The sequence below is a fragment of the Dasypus novemcinctus genome, chromosome 2 (genome assembly GCF_030445035.2).
Source record: "Dasypus novemcinctus isolate mDasNov1 chromosome 2, mDasNov1.1.hap2, whole genome shotgun sequence".
Taxonomy (NCBI): domain Eukaryota; kingdom Metazoa; phylum Chordata; class Mammalia; order Cingulata; family Dasypodidae; genus Dasypus; species Dasypus novemcinctus.
This window is the reverse complement of record NC_080674.1, coordinates 138213820-138234113: the sequence shown is the minus strand read 5'-3', so window position 1 is coordinate 138234113 and position 20294 is coordinate 138213820. Positions and strand designations below refer to the sequence as shown.

At 38.8% G+C, this 20294-nt stretch overlaps 1 protein-coding gene across 5 annotated transcripts in view; it reads right to left on the bottom strand.

Moving 5' to 3' along the window:
* CDC42SE2 (CDC42 small effector 2) overlaps window positions 1–20294 on the bottom strand; it is a 120432-nt gene that overhangs the window by 84535 nt on the left and 15603 nt on the right. The window contains exon 2 of one of the 5 annotated variants that reach the window (XM_071209819.1): window positions 7952–8010. The exons of the other annotated variants lie outside the window; for them this stretch is intronic. The gene's annotated coding sequence lies outside the window, so the exon portion shown is untranslated. The remainder of the gene's footprint in view (window positions 1–7951; window positions 8011–20294) is intronic. 5 annotated transcript variants of the gene reach the window in all.

Below are 20294 nucleotides of genomic sequence, written 5' to 3'. Positions count from 1 at the left end.
TGCTAAAATACACATCCTATTTCCTTGCTCATTTACTGTCAAATGTCAATTCCTTTTTTCTTTTCCCAAAGAAACACAGATCTGGTAGGGACAAATAAAGATTTTTAAGAAATCTAATCCAATTTTCTTATTTTACATACTCAGAAAGGTGAAGAAATTTGCCCTACATCACATAACTAATCAGTATAATAACTATTATCACTGCACTAAGTCACTGCCATTTATTTCCCCCATAAGAATACTGAAAAGAAATGAATGCATCTATTCGCTTCAACAGCTTATGTGAAAATTAGCTGGGCAAATGATATTGTAGCCCAGGGATGATACTTAAGACTCAAGACATTTTGATTTTGCCTCCTGATAATGTTTGCGGGTGCTGTTAACATTCCTGGCCCTTAGAAATAAAAGTGGTAGGAGGTAAAAAAAAAATGGATACAAGTGGGAGTATATTTGTGAGTAGCTGTGAATGAGACAAAAAGTTTTAAAGGGGGGGAAAATCTATTTCTAACTGCAGGAGTTTCAGAATTTGGTGTTGCTTACGCCTTAAATAAGAAACAGAAAGAGTGATGAAGTAATAAAGATAGGCTACTAGTAGGGATGCAAAATCATACAACCACTTTGGGAGTTTTGTCATAAAGTTAAACACACAATTCCTACCCATCGTAGTAATTCCATTACCAACAGAAGATGGGCTTGAAGAGATAGTACAGAATAGCAGTGAAGAGAACAGGCTCTGGAGTCAAACTGTCAGTTTGAATTCTGGCTCTGCCACTTATAAAATGTGTTATTTTAGGCAAGTTATTCAACCTCCCCATGCCTCACTTTCCTAAACTTTAAAATGGAAATAATTCATAAAGTTTACTGTGAAGTTTAAACTGTGAAAGTTAATACAATGTAATACGCTAAGAACATGGTCTGCAAAAAATAAAAAAAAAACAAAACTAGCCTTTCAGAACTGTGGCTATTAGAAGGCGATTGGGACTTATAACATTACACTAGAAATTTTCTTAGCAAGTCAGAGGACATTTTTAATACATACACATACCCACAACAACTGCAGTAGAGTGTACTATTTAAGAGTTTACTTAGATTTTGTTTATTGTCAGATGAACAAGGTTTCCGATTTTTACTGCCATGGAGAATTACTGGGAAGTTATTTTACCTCGCTGGTTTCATCAACTACAAAATGAGACAATTTCACTTAGATCAAAGGGTTAATATAAGGATGTGAGCTGTACAAAGTGTCTGCTCCATATAATGCATGGCACATGGTAGCCAAACACTGAAACTCTTATGTTATTGAAATATTTATATTACAACTAGTGACCATTTATCCTATTTGCCAGAAATAATCCCAGTTTATTCTGGTTTACTGAATGTAATTAACAGCCTTTCAATCTCAGGATCCCCTGGTTTAGATGGCAAATTTTAGGATCACACTAACTTGAAATTTTTTCAAGATTCTCCCCCACTTATTTTTTTTTTCTTTTTAAAGATTTTTTATTTATTTCTCTCCTCCACCCCTCCATTGTCTGCTTTCTATGTCCATTAGCCGTGTGTGCTTCTGTGTCCACTTGCATTCTGGTCAGCGGCACCAGGATTCTGTCTCTTTTTGTTGTGTCATCCTGCGGTGTCAGCTCTCCATGTATGCGGCACCACTCCTGGGCAGGCTGTGATTTTTTTGCGCAGAGCGACTCTCATTGCGGGGCACACTCCTTGTGTGTGGGGCCCCACCAAGCGGGGACACCCCTGTGTGGCACGGCACTCCTTGCATGCATCAACACTGCGCTTGGGCCAGCTCACCACACGGGTCAGGAGGCCCTGGGTTTCAATCTTGGCCCTCCCATATGGTAGGCGGATACTCTATCAGTTGAGCCAAATCTGCTTCCCTCCCATTTATTTCTTTGTCCTCCCAAACATTTTCTTATTCCCTTTTTAGTGACTTTACCTCTGTGTCTTCCAACTCATCACCCCCTTTTCCAAACACGTTTCATCACTCACCTTACCTCCTTTACCAGGTTCTTGGTGACCTCACTGCTACAAGTCCAGGATTTCTTTGTGGACCCACACTACTCAGCAATGTCATGTTTTCCAAACCCAATCTTCCTCAAATTCCTACCTGTTCTTTCAATCTGAATTCCAGAATAAAAACAACTTACCCTTAAAAAATACCAAATCAACACAAATAACGGATTAAAATTTTAGCTCTTTTAAGAATGTCTACACTTTAACAGGGAACTCCCAGAGTGACAATACCTTAACCCAAGTAGAGAATCTCTAACAGGAATTTCTGTGACCAGTTGTATGGAATCATTTGAGGACACTTTTCACATTTCTCAAATCAAACAATTTTTAATGACAGTTTCTACTAAAATATATTAGAGCAGCGCTGACCTTTTTTTCTGCTGGTTCCTGAATCACCCACTCAAAAACACTGGGGGTGGGTAGACTATCTTAGCTCCACATATTAATACTGAATAACAGTTGTTAAGGATTTTGTCCTGTGCCGCCTTCTTTCACTCTACATACTCTCCCTAAGGTTCTTTCAACCACTCCCCAGAGCTACCACATGTATGCTAACGCAGCCAAATCTACACCTCTAGCCCAAGGGTCTATCTTTAGCCTATAGCTCTCCACCCCAAGGTGTCTTTCCTTTTAACTTCACATAACCAGTTGCACACACACATCCACTGGACATGCTACATTCCCATCAGGCCTAAGTGAACCCCTTCTTCCCCACCTACTCCTCCACCTCAATTCAATTTGCTAAGTTCTCCCCCATTTATCCAGTCCCCCAAGCCATAAACAAGGGTGTTATCTTTGATTCCTACCTTTTCACCTCATCCCTTAGAACCAAACAATCACTAAGTTCTTTCAATTCTACCTCTCAACTATTTTTCCATGTTTCTTCCCAGACCTACAGCCCTAGGCTAGGTCTAGGCACCACCACCTTCTGTAAGAAATTCCACAACAGCTTCTAACTGGTCAGTGGTCTTGGCCCCCTCCAATTCATCCTCATTTTAGCTAGAATGAGTATAAAAAGAATGTATGATCTTTTACTGCTGACTTAAAACCTCCTTTAGATACTTCCCTCAGGAAAAGTTCAGCTCCTTCATATTACTTTTAAGGGTCTTCATGATTTGGTCCCTGCTTTTCTCTTCAATCTCATTTACAGCCTTTCACTCACTCTACCCACATTTGTACCATCCAACAATTCTCAATTCCTTTCTGTTCTCAAAACACCAGGCTTTCTCTTTCTCACCTACAGGGCATCACACATAATTACTTTCGACTCTGCCTGGCATACCCTTCAGGATTCAATATGGCTATCCCGAACTTCAGGAAGCATTCCCTAAACCCTCACATCAGTGTTAGGAATGGTTCCATTGAGCCTCTCCTTTAGGGCACTTACACTGCAGAAGTTTTCAACCTTGAATGCACCTCCAAATCATGGGAGAACTCAGTCCCAGAATTTCAGATTCGGAAGTTCAAGTCTGAGGGGAGGGAGAGGGGATAAATAGGTATAATATGGGGGCGTTTTCAGGACAATGAAATTGTCCTGAATGATGTTGTAATGACAGATACAGACCATTATATATCTTATCATAACAAAAAATTGTGCAGGAGAGAGTTTAAACTATAATGTAAATTATAATCCACACTTAATGTCAACGCTCCAATATGTGCTCATCAACAAATGTACCACATTAATGAAGGACGTTGTTAATATGGGAAAGTGTGGGAGGGGAAAGGAGAGGGGCATATGGGAATCCCCTATGCTTTTTATGTATCATTTATGTAATCTAAGTATCTTTTAAAAATTAAAAAAGGGAAACGGACTTTGGCCCAGTGGTTAGGGCGTCCGTCTACCACATGGGAGGTCCACGGTTCAAACCCTGGGCCTCCTTGACCCGTGGAGCTGGCCCATGCACAGTGCTGATGCGCGCAAGGAGTGCCCTGCCACACAGGGGTGTCCCCCGCGTAGGGGAGCCCCACGTGTAAGGAGTGCACCCATAAGGAGAGCCGCCCAGCGCGAAGGAGGGAGCAGCCTGCCGAGGAATGGCGCCGCCCACACTTCCCGTGCCGCTGACGACAACAGAAGTGGACAAAGAAACAAGACGCAGCAAAAAGACACAGAAAACAGACAACCGGGGGAGGGGAGGGGAATTAAATAAATAAAAATAAATCTTTAAAAAAAAAAAAATTAAAAATTTTTTTATTAAAAAAAGTTCAAGAACATTGTATCCAGATTTGAATGTAATATTTGAGACATTAATAATAATAAACTAGAATGTACCCAGGGAAGAGAAAGCAAGATGGTAAGGGATCTGAAAATTCACATTAGAGTTCAGAAAACCTGAGAAGTTTAGCCTAACAGAAAGGACAAGGGGAAGATAGAACTGTCTTCAAATATGTGTCAGCCTTAGTATAGAAAGTGAAAGAGGAAGGAGACTTACTGTATGGGTGACCAAAGAGGGTGGAACCAAGGCCACTTTGTAGAAATTTCAGGAAGGCAATTTGGGATTTTAAAAAAGGAAGAACCACCTAAACGTGTACCATTCCCCAAAAACATACTGGGTTGCCTACAAAAAGAGTGAATTAATAATTCAAAGTCACTATTGGTTTTTTTTTAAAAAAGATTTATTTATTTTTATTTATTTCTCTCTCCTTTCCCCCCCACCCCCGTTGTCTGTTCTCTGTGTTTATTTGCTGCATCTTCTTCTTTGTCCACTTCTGTTGTTGTCCAGCGGCACGGGAATCTGTGTTTCTTTTTGTTGCATTATCTTGTGTCAGCTCTCCGTGTGTGCGGTGCCATTCCTGGGCAGGCTGCACTTTCTTTCGCATTGGGCGGCTCTCCTTATGAGGTGCACACCTTGTGCATGGGGCTCCCCTACGCGGGGGACACCCTGGCATAGCAGGGCACTCCTTGCGCGCATCAGCACTGCGCATGGGCCAGCTCCACACGGGTCAAGGAGGCCCAGGGTTTGAACCGTGGACCTCCCATGTGGTAGACGGACACCCTAACCACTGGGCCAAGTCCACTTCCCAATTATTGGTTTTTAAGTGTCAGAGATAGTGAAGGGAGTCCTATACTTGGGAGAAAGTCAGACTAGATGATGTCCACAACCCAAATCAATTCTAAGATTCTATGTTACCTAAACTCATAAAGTATTTAAAACAAGACCAGATAATGACCAAATTTAAGCATATTAACCTAGCCTACCCTAATTAAATTCATAACTTCCTAAGATGTGAGACTTAACTGTATGTTTTCCAAAAAGCTCAGAGGAATTATTCATCATAAAAATAACTGATTATATTTTCCTATATCTTTTTAAAGGAAAAAATTAAACAGTTTCAAAAAGGTTGGAGTTAGGGAGAGTCCTATTTTTATTAGAGCCTGTGTTTAAAAAAAAAAAAAAAAAACCAAATCTAAATGCCAATTTATCAAATCTATTCAGATGGAATGCTTATTTCTTAAAGGGTAAGATGGCATCTAAAAGGCTTTTTAAGATGTAGTAATTTTAAAAATGACTATGTAGTCTAACAGATAATTTGCCTTCTCTTTTATAGATGAGGAAAAGGACAAGGAAGAATTTTTTTCCCTAATATTTTATGGAATTATAATAGCTATGGGGATAAAGAGGAAAAACCACTGAGAATGGAGCTAAATAAAGGCTTCATTAGCTATGCTCATTTGTAATTATGTCTTGAGGTCAAATTGATCCCAAAACAAGCCATTTTTGCAAGCCTGAGAACAAAACTGCAAGAAAGAGAATATAAAGTATTTATCCTCATGTTACGACTTTTTTTAAAAAGCACATAAAATGTCTAAACTAATAAAACCTACAGAATTCACTATCATTTATAACTCATTACTACTTAAAATTTCCATATTTTAACTTTACATTTAGAGAAAAAAAATTCCATTTCCATTAAAAGGTTAGTTTTAATAAATATGCTGCATTCTTTACTTTGATTTATTTGATTATTATTAATCTTTTTTCCCCATAGGAAAATTTTTTAATTTATAAGACTTTTTTACAAAAATCAAACTTTTAAAACATTACTTATCTTTCCATACAACTTTCCAAAATACATTTGCATATATGGACACATATACTTAAGCAACCTAATCAAACTGGAAAGCTTCCATTTGATTAGAATGGTGAAAAAAATCATGCATTACTACATGTTCATAATCATGATCACTACAATCCATCACTCAATCAAAAGAGGATTTTGGCCTTCCTTTGACATGGTCAAAGGTACTCGTGAATATAATGCACCTAAGTGGTAGAATACTCTACATACCATTCTGTTTCATGCTTTTATTACTTCATATGTATTAGAGAATATTTCATATAATATATGAAGAATTTATTTTTTATTTGCTATATAGTATTTCATAGACGCATGATATATTTAACCAATTCCCCACCAATGGATATTTAAGCTGCTGCCAATATTAGTCTTTCACAAAGGATGTTTTAATGACTATCTTTTATCATCTTTTTGTTGAGTTCTTTCTTCGCCATCATAATTATATTTGCACTCTCCTGTTCCCTACCTTGGTAGCCTGCATCTCTCATATTCTGTATCTTACTGATCTTACTTATTGCTTATATTCACCAACAATAATGTAGGCTCAATGAACACAAAGATTTGGGGCTCTTTAGTTCACAGGAGAATCCCCAGTGCATAAGAGTGCCCAGCACATAATAAGTGCTCAGTAAGTACCTGTTGAATAAATGAATGTTTTGATTTAATCTCACAAAAGAAAAAAACATATATAATTAAAAGGCATAACAGGCGGTGGACTTGGCCCAGTGGTTAGGGCGTCCGTCTACCACATGGGAGGTCTGTGGTTCAAACCCCGGGCCTCCTTGACCTGTGTGGAGCTGGCCCATGCACAGTGCTGATGCACGCAAGGAGTGCCATGCCACGCAGGGGTGTCCCCTGCGTAGGGAGCCCAACGCGCAAGGAGTGTGCCCCATAAGGAGAGCCGCCCAGCGTGAAAGAAAGTGCAGCCTGCCCAGTAATGGTGCCGCACACACGGAGAGCTGACACAACAAGATGACGCAACAAAAAGAAACAAAGATTCCCATGCCACTGACAACAACAGGCAGACGAAGAAGAAGACACAGCAAATAGACACAGAGAACAGACAAATGGGGCGGAGGGGGAGAGAAATAAATAAAAAAAAAAAAAAAAAAAAAAAGGCATAACACATTTTCCCTTCAAGACAAAATAAGTCACTGTTCTCATACTGGTCAATAATTTGTTCTTTGGCTTGTATTAATTTTCTATTTTGTGTCCAAAAAAGACTTACATTTTAGTTTGATCCAGATTGATAAAATTGTGAGTCCAGGAGTATCCCAATTTAATTCAGCCTTCTGGCTAAGGGACAATGTTCCTAGTCTTTCTGAATATTAACCCAAATAGTATATATTTAATTGGGTCCCTACATTGATTTTAGCACTATTCTACCAGACGTACATTTTCAATTACCAGTAGTGATCCAGTCTGGCATTAAGGCTAAGTAAATGCAGGGGATACAGACATCCCAAACTAATCTTGGGAGAGGCAACGTATTTGTTTCTTTTGTCCCAGATGTCTTCATAAGGAGTTAAGAGACTTGGGAAGCTGCATCATTTTCTTGCAGATGGATCAGTGTACACTTCATTTAGGCTCTAGCACACCAGTACTAGAATATTAAAACTGGGCAAATTTGCAAGTTTTACTATCAAAATCATCTCTGTATGGTCAACATTCAAATTAACAAATGTATTTTTTATTATTCTGTATGAAGACCTTCACTTTAAAGCTTAATAATCAGTAGTTTATTCTAAGAGAATACAACAGATTACTTCCCTAACAACTTTAATTCCATCCATTTCTGAATATATACAAACATCTGTTGTCAAGAACAAATAACCCCTTAACTTACCAAAGGACTCGTTAGGAGGGTTCAGGGCATACTAGGCCCTGTTTGTTACAACATCAGCACTTTGAAGAAAAGATAAGGATTTACATTAAAAAAAAAATAATTATGGCCAAAAAACAGTTACTTTTTTAAAGAGAAAAAAGAGTACCCTGGACACTAAAATGTTACATTTGTTCATCTAGTATACCAAACTGAGAAGTTTAAAAAAAGGGGAAGAAAAAGAATGGCAAACAAAGGCATGGGATTGTATAACATAGTGAACCTTGTGGAGGATGATGGATTGTAGTTAAGAAAGTTACAGTACAAATATGAGAGCCTTTTTTTTTTCATAAACACTCCCACACTTTCCCACATCAACATCCCTCATTAGTGTGGTACTTTTGTTACAAATGATGAATACATATTGAAGCATTGCTAATAACCATGGATTTTTTTTTTTTCAAGAGTTACTGGAGATTGAATCCAGGGCCTCATACACAGGAAGCAGGAACCACTGGGCTACATCTGCTCCCCATGAGAATATTCTTACAAGAATTATAACAAACGTACAATACTAATACATAGTATTAATATGGTGGTTTAAGGGAAAATACATCTAATGTAAGCTATAGACTATAGTTAGACTAGTAATAGTTGGATGTTCATTCATCAATTTTAACAACTGTTCCACAACAATGCAAGGTGTTGGTGGAGGAGTGGTGTTTGGGAATCCTATATGTTATGCATGATTATTTTGTAAACTTACAACGACAACTTCAATTTAAAAAAAAAAAAAGGTATAGAATTGTAGTTTTCAACTCTGGCTACATAGGAAAACCAACTGAGGAGTTTTTAAGAAATATTAAAGCCAAGACTCCATTTCAGATAAATCAATCAATTCCTGGCAATGGTGCCCAGGAACCTACATTTTCTTTTTTTCTTTTTTAAGATTTATTTTATTTATTTATCTACCCCACCCCTACATTGTTTGCATTTGTTGTGTATGTTAGTCTCCTTTTTTGTTTCTTTAGGAGGCACCAGGAATTAAAACTGGGACCTCCAATGTGGGAGAAAGGCAACTAACTGCTTAAGCTACTACTTTGCTGTGTCTCTCATTATGTTTTTCCTCTTGTGCCTCTTGCTGCATGACCTTGTAGCTTCAGTTTGCCACAGCTGCCCACTGCGCCAGCTCACTGTCTTCTTTAGGAGGCACCAGGAACCGAACCACAGACTTCCCGTGTGGCAGGCAGGAGCCCAATTGCTTGAGTCACAGCCATGTCTCTTCATTTTCTTAAAAGCATCTCCAGATTATTTTAATATATTGCCAGTGTTAAGAACCACCATTCTTAAGAAGTCTTTCAAAAAACACTGTATACATGAATTCCCTGCATCATACACTTTCATTATGTAAAAAATGAAATTATGGGCAATTTGACACAACTAACCAAATAACATAAAGGACCTGCATCTTTGAAACCACCTGCAACTACAATCTGAGGAAGAATTTTATTACTTTCTATCTTACTCATAAATCAGGGAAATTTTTCTTTATGGCTTCTGAATTTTATGAAGGCCTTCTCCAACTGCAAACGTTTTTATATTGACCTACACTTTCTTCTAGTATTTTTTTTTTTGGTGGTAAAGTACTTATAAGACATAAATTCTAACATTTTAACAATTTTAATAGTACAAGTGAGTAGCATTAATTACTTTTACAATGTTGTGCTACCATTTCACCACCTTCCATTATCCAAACATTTTTTTTTAATTTTGGTAACATATATATATATATATAAAACACAAAATATGGCATTTTAACCATTTTTAAGTGTCCAACTTTTACAATGTTGTAATACCATCACATTCCATTATTAAAACTTAATCACCCAAAACAGAAACTCTTTACTCAATAAACAATAATTCCCCATTCCCTCACCTCCAACTTCCAGATAACCTCTAATCTGTCTCTATGAGTTTGCTTATCCTAGGTACAGAAGTGGAATCATACAATATTTATCCTTTTGTTTCTGACTTATTTCACTGAACATAAATTTTCAAGGTTCATCCATGTGGTAGCACATATCAGAATTTCATTCCTTTTTATGGCTGAATAATATTGTGTTGCATGAATATACCACATTTTGATTATCTACCCATATGCCAATGCACACCTGGATTGTTTCCTCCTTTTGGTTATTTTTTATGAATGATGCTGCTGTGAACATCGGTGTACAAGAACTTGTGTGAGTCCTTCAATTCTTTGGGATCTAAATCCAAGAGTGGAATTGCTGGGTCATATGATAAGTATACGTTAACTTTCTAATAAAATGCCAAACTGTTTTCCACAGCATCTGTACCATGTTACATTTCTACCAGCAATGCATGAGAGTTCCAATTTCTCCATATCCTCATCTATGAAGAGAAGTGTTTTTTAATAACAGCCATCCTAGTGGATATAAAGTGATATTTCATTGTGGTTTTAATGTACATTTTCCTAATGGCTAATGATATTGAGTCTTCTAGAATTTCTATGACTTTCTTTTTTATACTCAACTCTGGAAAATGGAGAATTTGCCTTAGTATTGAGTATTAGGAAGAGATTCAGTTTCTCTTTTCCCAATTTTAACATTTTGGCAATCATGTCTATGAAGTTCTGATCATTATATTCATTGGTCTGTAAATACCAATAAATACTACACTGGTCTCATCATAAATGTCAGTTATATAGTTTGTCAAAACAAGACTTTCAGGGCAAAATTAAAAAGTAAATGAGAAAATTTACTTAAAAGGACAAAAACAATACCAATTAAGAAGATAAGTTCCCTTAACTCAGACTGGGGGGTAAAGGTCTGTAGACCAGCCTGGACCATTTTAAGGAAATCAATTTCCAAATGACCAATATTTTTCTGTATTTTCTCTTTTTTTAAAGTGATGTGTCCAGGCATCATCCCTCCTCCTTCTCTACCTTCCTTTTCAAAATAGGTTGTCTATGCTATAAAATAAAGTCATACTTCTCATTGATTCCAAATCTTAATATGGTACATTGCCTCAAGTAATCTCCACTGCACCAAAGAGACAATGCTACTCAAGTCTCTTTGTAAATATCACATGAGCAAACAAGAAATATTGAAATAGATGGTACCTTATTGCATCTAGCCTACAAACTCATGGTAAAACTCTGTGCATTCCCAAAAATCTATTTTAGAATTAGAATTCAGAAGTGAAAGTGAAGTGGTTGTGTGGCTGTCACTGGCTAAAAGTACCGACATGTTTATTAGACTGGAAAAATAAGTCAGACCTTTTCTGAAAGAAAATATTCATATTTGGCTGGTTTGACAATGAGACTAATTCAGTTTTGTTTTTTTTTTAAGTAGTCCTTTTTTTTTTTTTAAAGATTTATTTATTTCTCTCTCTCCCCTCCCCTCCTCCACCCCGGTTGTCTCTTCTCTGTGTCTATTTGCTGCATCTTCTTTGTCCTTTTCTGTTTTTGTCAGCAGCACGGGAATCTCAGTTTCTTTTTGTTGCATCATCTTGTTGATGTCAGCTCTCCGTGTGTGCGGCGCCATTCCTGGGTTGGCTGCACTTTCTTTCGCGCTGGGCGGCTCTCCTTACCGGGCGCACTCCTTGCGCGTGGGGCTCCCCTACGCAGGGGACACCCCTGCGTGGCAGGGCACTCCTTGCACGCGTCAGCACTGCGCCTGGGCCAGCTCCACACGGGTCAAGGAGGCCTGGGGTTTGAACCGCAGACCTCCCATGTGGTAGGCGGACGCCCTATCCACTGGGCCAAGTCCGTTTCCCTAATTCAGTTTTTTTTTTTTTTAAAGATTTATTTTTATTCATTTAATTCCCCTCCCCTCCCCCGGTTGTCTGTTTTCTGTGTCTTTTTGCTGCGTCTTGTTTCTCTGTCCGCTTCTGCTGTCGTCAGTGGCATGGGAAGTGTGGGCGGCACCATTCCTCGGCAGGCTGCTCCCTCCTTCGCGCTGGGCGGCTCTCCTTACGGGGTGCACTCCTTGCGCGTGGGGCTCCCCTACGCGGGGGACACCCCTGTGTAGCACGGCACTCCTTGCGCACATCAGCACTGCGCATGGGCCAGCTCCACACGGGTCAAGGAGGCCCGGGGCTTGGACCGCGGACCTCCCATGTGGTAGACAGATGCCCTAACCACTGGGCCAAAGTCCGTTTCCCCCCTAATTCAGTTTTATAGCAATATTTTCAATATAGTGAATAAGCAAAACCCATAGGATAAAGCTTGTGGCCAATGTTTTTTTTATACACATAACAGGGAGTGGATATGGCGTAAGCGGTTATGCACCATAGAGTACTTGCTTCCCACATGTGAGGCCCCAAGTTCAGTTCCTGGTGCCTCCTAGAAAAAAACAAGCAACAAGCAAAACAAACAAAACAAAACTCCAGGGAGCCTATGTGGAACAGTGGTTGAGTGCCAGCTTCTTCCATACAAGGTCCTGGGTTCAATCCCAGGTACCTAAAAAAATAAAAAATAAAACCCAACAAAACATTACTCCAGAAATTACATCCTTTGCAAATTCTTAAACTTGTGATGAAAAATTTAAGATGTCACTTCTAAAATGTATGACAAAGTACACAGGTCTTCAAAATATTTTTTAAAGTGTACAAGAACAAAGGTTTAAAAGATTACCTTACCTTGCTGAAACAATACTGACTAGCAGCGCTCAAAGACTTAAGTATAAAAGTAGCAGATTATAATGAGCTCTTTTAAATCAACTCGAAGAGAAAATGGGGAAAAACAGAAGGACCAACCCTTCAATGACACTTCCAGTACCTGACACTGGCTATATCGAAACCCAATTCCCTATAGGGAAGCGGACTTGGCCCAGTGGTTAGAGGGACTGTCTACCACATGGGAGGTCCATGGTTCAAAACCCGGGCCTCCTTGACCTGTGTGGAGCTGGCCCATGAGCAGTGCTGATGTGCGCAAGGAGTGCCCTGCCACGCAGGGGTGTCCCCGCCCTGCCATACAGGGGTGTCCCCACGTAAGGGAGCCCCACATGCAAGGAGTACACCCCCAAGTAAGGAGAGCCACCCAGTGCGAAAGAAAGTGCAGCCTACCCAGAAATGGCGCCACACACACAGAAAGCTGACACAGCAAGATGACCCAACAAAAAGAAACATAGATTCCCGTGCTGCTGACAACAACAGAAGTGGACAAAGAAGAACTAGCAGCAAAATAGACACAGAGAACAGACAACTGGGGGTGGGGGAAGGAGAGATAAATTAAAAAAAAAAAAAAAGAAACCCAATTTCCGGAGCAGATGTGGCTCAAGCAGTTGAACTCCCACCTCGCACATGGGCGGTACCATGCAAGGGAAAAAAAAGACTGGAAGAAAATATTTGCAAAACATGTACCTGATAAAGGGCTTGTATCCAAATATACAAATAACTCTTACAACTCTACAATAAGAAAACAAACAACCCAATTAAAAAACAGGTAAAAATCTGAACAGACACTTCACCAAAGAAGATACACAGATGGCAAACAAGCTATGAAAAGATAATCAACAACATGTCATTAGGAAATTGCAAAAAACAACAAGATACCAATACACACCTACTAGAATAGCTAAAATTCAAAACACTGACAACACCAAATGCTGGTGAGAATGTGGAGAAACAGGAACTCCCATTTATTGCTGATAGGAATGCAAATGCTAGCCACTTTGAAAGACATCTGGCAGTTTCTTATATAGCTAAATATAGGCTTACCATACGTCCAGCAATCTTGTGCCTAGGTATGTACGCAAATGAGTTGAAAATTTATGTACATGCAAAAACCTGCTCACAAATGTTTGTAGAATCTTTATTCACAAGTGCCATAAACTGGAAGCAACCAAGATGTCTGTCAATAGGTAAATGGATGAACAAACTATAGTACAGGAGTGGATGTGGCTCAAGCAGTTGACACCTGCCTCCCACACGGGGGGTCCCAGGTTTGGCACCAAGTGCCTCCTAAAGAAAAAACAAATAGACAATGTGCAGACAATGAGTGCAAATAAGCAAAACAACAAGAAAAAAAACTGAGCAAACCTTTGTACATCTCTACAACAGAGTATTACTAAGCAATAAGAAACAAGCTATGAAAAGACATGAAGGAACCTTAAATACATATTGCAAGTGAAAGAAGCCAGTCTGAAAAAGCTACATACTATACAATTCCAACTTTATGACATTCTGGAAATGGCAAAATTACAGAGACAATAAAAAGTTCAGTGGTTGCTAGGGGTTCAGTGGGAGAGGAAGAGGGCTGAACAGGTGGAGCACAGGGCACTGTCAGGCAGTGAAAATACTCTGGTATCTTATGATACCATTATAGCAGATATATGACATTATCATTTGCCAAAACTCATAGAACTATATGCACAAAGAATGAATCCTAACGTAAACCATGGATTTTAGTTAATAGTAATGTATCGATACTGGTTCATCAATTATAACAAATGTACCACACTAATACAAGATGTTAATAATTAAAGAATCTGAATGCATGTTATATTGGGAACACTGAATGTTCTGTGTGATTTGTCTGCAAAAAAAAAACCTATTAAAATTTCCCTTAGCTGTAATCTGAACTCATTTTATTTATAATATATGCTAATTATCGAATCAATACAAAATAGTAACATTCCTAGGACGAATGATTCTTGTTTCCCTTGGCTGAATAAATTTACATCAGTACAACACAGTTCTAACCATGGTTGTTTTAAAAAAATTGACAGATTATAAAAGGAATATATGCTTGTGAAGTTTGGTAAATACAGGAATGTTTAAAAAAATTGTTAATCACCATCCATCAAATCTCACAGTATATATTGAATACCAACTGTACATGGAAAATTTCACATCCTATTTTAGCACTCTAACAATCATTTCTCCTTGAAACCTTTTATAATAAATTACTAATAAATGATACATACAGATGTACTGTACCTAACCATCCCCCCCATGGGGAAAATTAATTTTCAATTGTTCTTTTTTTGGAAATAATGCTTCACTAAACATCTGTGGGTAGAAAGCTCCCCCACCCCAAGGATTGAAAAAATGTGATATATCCATACAATGGAATATTATTCAGCAATATGAAGGAATGAATTACTGATACATGCTGCAACATGGATGAACTTTGAAAACATGCTAAGTGAGAGAAGCCAGACACAAAACATCACACGTTTCTTATACTCCTACTGCGAATACAAAACCATGAAGCTGCTTTGGAAAAGCTCATAGAGAGGAGTGGTTTTCAGGGGTTTGGGGTGGAGGGGAAAATGTGAAATGCCAGCTAATGGGTACAATTGTCCTTTTTAATATGATGAGAATATTAAAATTAGATAGTTGTGATGGTTGCACACAGCCCTGTGAATATACTAAAAACAGTTTAATTATATTTTTAAAGGGTGAATTCATGGTATTTTTAATAAAGCTATTTTAAAGTTTTCTTAAATACAGCTATTATTTTTTAAATGCTCCCCTCACAAAAGAAGAGGGGTTATTTCCTTAAAATATACTCTCATAGGTGGAAATACTGCATTCCACCCTTTGACATATGCCAACCTGCTTTTGAAAAGGGTCCTACGGATTTATACTTCCTCCAGTGATGTTTAGTACCTGTGCCACTGTGCTTGGGTTTGCATTAGCACCATTTCTTAAATCTTAGATCGGATAAGAGAAACATTATTTCACTTCTGTTTTAATGTTCATTTCTTTTATTACTATAAAAGATGAACTTTTTTAAATTCAGGTTTTGGCCATATTTTCCTTTTACAAAGGATCAGTTCTTAGCCTTTAAAACAGACTTTGTTTTTTTTAGGTATCAGGACCAAGGATTGAACCCTGGCATTCAACCCTGTACTACACTGGCTCCCCTGAGTCCCTGAGTTGGTTTTTTCGTTTATTGGCTTGTTGTTTGTTTTTGTCTTTTTAGGAGGCACCGGGAACTGAACTCAGGACCTCCAGGTGAGAAAACGGGTGCTCAACAGTGCTCAACTGCTTAAGCCACATCTGCGCCCTTAACTAGACTTTACACATCCAATTGGTACACTATACACAAATCAAAAGATACACTCTTTTCCTCAACAAGTAGACTAAAAGGACTACACAACAAGAATTCATCTGAGTTACATATATTTCCAGTTTCCTGGTTGCCGTTAACTTCCAACTTAAATGTCTTAATAGCTCCTGAGATATTTTTAAACAATATGGTATAAGGGTAGAGAATGGAAAGCTGAGGGCTAATCTGTGCAGAATTGGTAAAAAGATTGTTTGTAAAGGCTGTTTGTGAATCTTTGGAAAGGAACAGAAATGGTGAAAGCACATTCTAGTGTTTGTAACTAGCAGAGTTATTATATGACAGTGGTTGAAAGGGAAAGTCTAAGGTCATGTATATTACTAGAATGAAAGCTAAAAAATGTAATACAGGATAGTATAACACAGTGAAACCTCATGTGAAATACAAATATAGGTAATACAGCATATATGACTGTTTTTACAAAATATAAATACAATAAACTAGAGAGAAACAGAATAGCAGCTACGCATGGCAGAAGCATAGAGAGAGATGAGGTTTTTGTCTTTTTGTTTTTTGTTTTTATTTTTGGAATAATGAAAATGCTCTCATACTGACTGAAGTGATGCATGCACAACTATGTGATTTCAACAATACCACTGACTGTACACTTTGGATAGATTTATGCTTTATTAACATGTATCAATAAAATTGATATGTTAAAATTGTTTTTTAAAAAACAATATGGGGGAAGTGGACTTGGCACAGTGGACAGGGTGTCCGTCTACCACATGGGAGGTCCGTGGTTCAAACCCTGGGCTTCCGTGACCCGTGTGGAGCTGGCCCATGTGCAGTGCTGATGTGCGCAAGGAGTGCCCTGCCACGCAGGGGTCCCCCTGCATAGGAGAGCCCCACGCACAAGGAGTGTGCCCCATAAGGAGAGCCGCCCAGCACGAAAGAAAGTCCAGCCTGCCCAAGAATGGTGCCACACACACGGAGAGCTGACACAACAAGATGACGCAACAAAAAGAAACACAGATTCCCATGCCCATGCTGCTGACAACAACAGAAGGGACAAAAAAAAAAGACCACTCAGCAAATGGACACAGAGAACAGACAACTGGGGTGGGGGGAGGGGGAGAGAAATAAATAAAATAAATCTTAAAAAAAAAAAAACAAACCCCAATAAGGTGTAGTAGAAAGGAAATGGAAACATTTTTTTAACATTTTCCACAAACTACGTTCTTTATCTATCTGTGTTATCTCATTTAATTCTGACAAACCTATTACCCTTATCAGAAAAAGAAAATGAAAATCACTGAGGGTAAAAGTTTGCCTAAAGCCAAGCAGCAAAGATGTGGCAAAACCAAGGATCAAACTGAGGTGTGGCTAATTCCAAAGTCCACATTCTTTCTGCTACTTCCAGGGCTTCCCAAGTTCACTGGCTTCACAAATCAGACAGACCAGACTTTGAACACTAGGTTCTGCTACGTCCTATCTATGTGATTAATTTCTAACCTTCTTTACAGTGCGTATGTGCCACTTTTATAAAAACAACTTTTATAGTCACAAAATAAACATAAAAATGGGAGGCTAAATTCATTCTGAAGTAGAACTTTAAAATATATACCAATTTTTTTTCTTTAAAGATTTCTCTCCCTTCCCCCACTCCCAGTTGTCTGCTCTCTGTGTCCATTTGCTGTGTGTTCTTTTGTGTCACTTCTATTCTTGTCAGCTGCACCAGTGGCACAGGAATCTAACACTTTTTGTTGCATCATCTTGCTGCGTCAGCTCTCCATGTGTGCGGTGCCACTCCTGGGCAGGCTGGACTTTCTTTCGGGCTGGGTGGCTCTCCTTATGGGGTGCATTCCTTGCGCATGGGGCTCCCCTACGCGGGGGATACCCCTGCATGGCATGGCACTCCTTGTGCGCATCAGCACTGTGCGTGGGCCAGCTCCACACCGGTCAAGGAGGCCCTGGGTTTGAACTGCGGACCTCCCATGTGGTAGGCAGGTGCTCTATCCCTTGAGCCAAGTTCGCTTCCCTCTTTTTTTTTTTTTAAAGAAGATGTATGGAATAATTCCAAACACTTTTTTCGGCTATATCCCAATATTCACTTTACCTTTCAACAAGCAGAGGCCCTTGCATGGCCATTCACAAAAACAAGGACATAAAGAGAAAAACATTTTTTAAGGACTGGCTGGCAGTCTCCAGTTTAGACAACAAATTTATCATTTCTCAGTAGAAAAAGCCACATCAACAACATTGCTTTTTATTCTTTACCACATGAGAAATGTTTTCAGCAAAATGCGCATCATCCAGGAAGCACCACAATGAGGTAAGAGAAATGGTTACTTTAGCTATTTAAGGGGAGAGAGACTGCAGAGTTTGTGAGCAAGCAGTAATAGAGCACACATCAATAAAAAGAAGGTAAGAAGGCAACTTCTACTCTACCCAATGGTAATCCATATCACTGTGGTAAAGGAAAATTCATTTAAATTACACAATCTTTAAAGTAGCCTTGATTAGATTTAAAAACTGCTTAAGACCTAAACAATCTTTTGATGAGATTGGAGCTGGTGATTTCCAAAGGACATATTATACCAATATAATATCCTTTTGATTCTTCCACAAGGATTTTCACATTTATGAAACAAAAATCAAACCAAACATTAAGGAAAGAATTTTTACCTGTTAAAATTGTCTATTTCAAGAATTCCCTCATTTCTCATTCTAACACATAAAAAGGGTAGCAATGGTAATGAAATCGTCATTAGGACAGATGAAAGCCTTCAACAAATCACATTTTTAGTCTAAGATTATTTTAATATTAAGGCATCAGCAGGACTTGTGGCAAACCAAAAAAAAATATGAACTTATCTACAGGGCAGTATTTTCCATAGGACTATCAAAATAATTCTTTAGAGCGAGGTACCATTTTCCTTAGCTGGTATAAAACAATCAGGCTATTATACAACTATGGTATAAGGGCTCTTAAGGAAAACTACTGCTGAAGTAATTCTTGACTAGCAGTGACATCACATTCTATTCTCCATCAACACCTTTTTTTAATCACAACTTTAATGTACAGCTTTGTCGTCTGTGAAACAAAATCTTCATTTTCCAGTAAGACCCTTTTCAAATTAAAGTAAAAAAAGTAATGTTTTTAAGATTATAGTATTTGTTAAACTGAGACATTATAGAATAGTATATGTAATAAGATTTTACTTTTGTGGAAAAACATATCCATTTGTCTGGAAAGACACTCATCAAATATTAGGAATTATTCTTTTTTTTGTCTTTTTTTTTTTTAATATTACATTCAAAAAATATGAGGTCCCCATACACCCCCCTCTCCACTCAGCCCACTCCTCCCCCCATAGCAACAATCTCCTCCATCATCATGAGACATTCATTGCATTTGGTGAATACATCTCTGAGCACCGCTGCACCTCGTGGTCAGTGGTTCACATCATAGCCCACACTCTCCCACGTTCCACCAGTGGGCCATGGGAGGACATACAATGTCCGGTAACTGTCCCTGCAGCATCACCCAGGACAACTCCAAGTCCTGAAAACGCCTCCACATCTCATTTCTTCCTCCCATTCTTCACACCCAGCAGCCACCATGGCCACTTTCTCCACACCAATGCCACATTTTCTTCGATTACTAATCATAACAGTTCATGAATAGAATATCAGTAAGTCCACTCTAATCCATACTCTACTCCTCCATCCTGTGGACCTTGGAATGGTTGTGTCCACTCCACATCTATATCAAGAGGGGGCCTAGATTCCACATGGATGCTGGATGCAATCCTCCTGCTTTCAGTTGTAGGCACTCTTGGCTCTATGGTGTGGTGGTTGACCTTCTTCAATTCCATGTTAGCTGAGTGGTGTAAGTCCAACAAACCAGAGTGTAGAAGCTGAAGTCTGTTGAGGCTCAGGGCCTGGCTATCATATGGTCAGTCCAGAGATTCAGATCCCCTGGGTATATATTAAACCCCAGCACAACTACAGTTCTGGTAAAAGTAACAGGAGAGGCTTGTGAAAAAAGATCACATCTGAGTCCAGCTCCATCACACAGAAACACAAACTCCAAAGAAGGGCCAACTGACATGGCACTGAACTCCATCTGCCATGACCATAGAACCTGTGGGTCTCTGTAGCCCTCAGAAGAACCAATACTCGGGGTTGTATCTACTTTATCTGTCTCTGGGACTCTGCTGAGATGTGCATAAGGGCAACCCCCCTGATAACCTCCTGGCTCTTTTTGGAGACTCAAAGCCATATAAACTCATTTGTCCTTTCCATTTCCCCCTTGATTCAGGT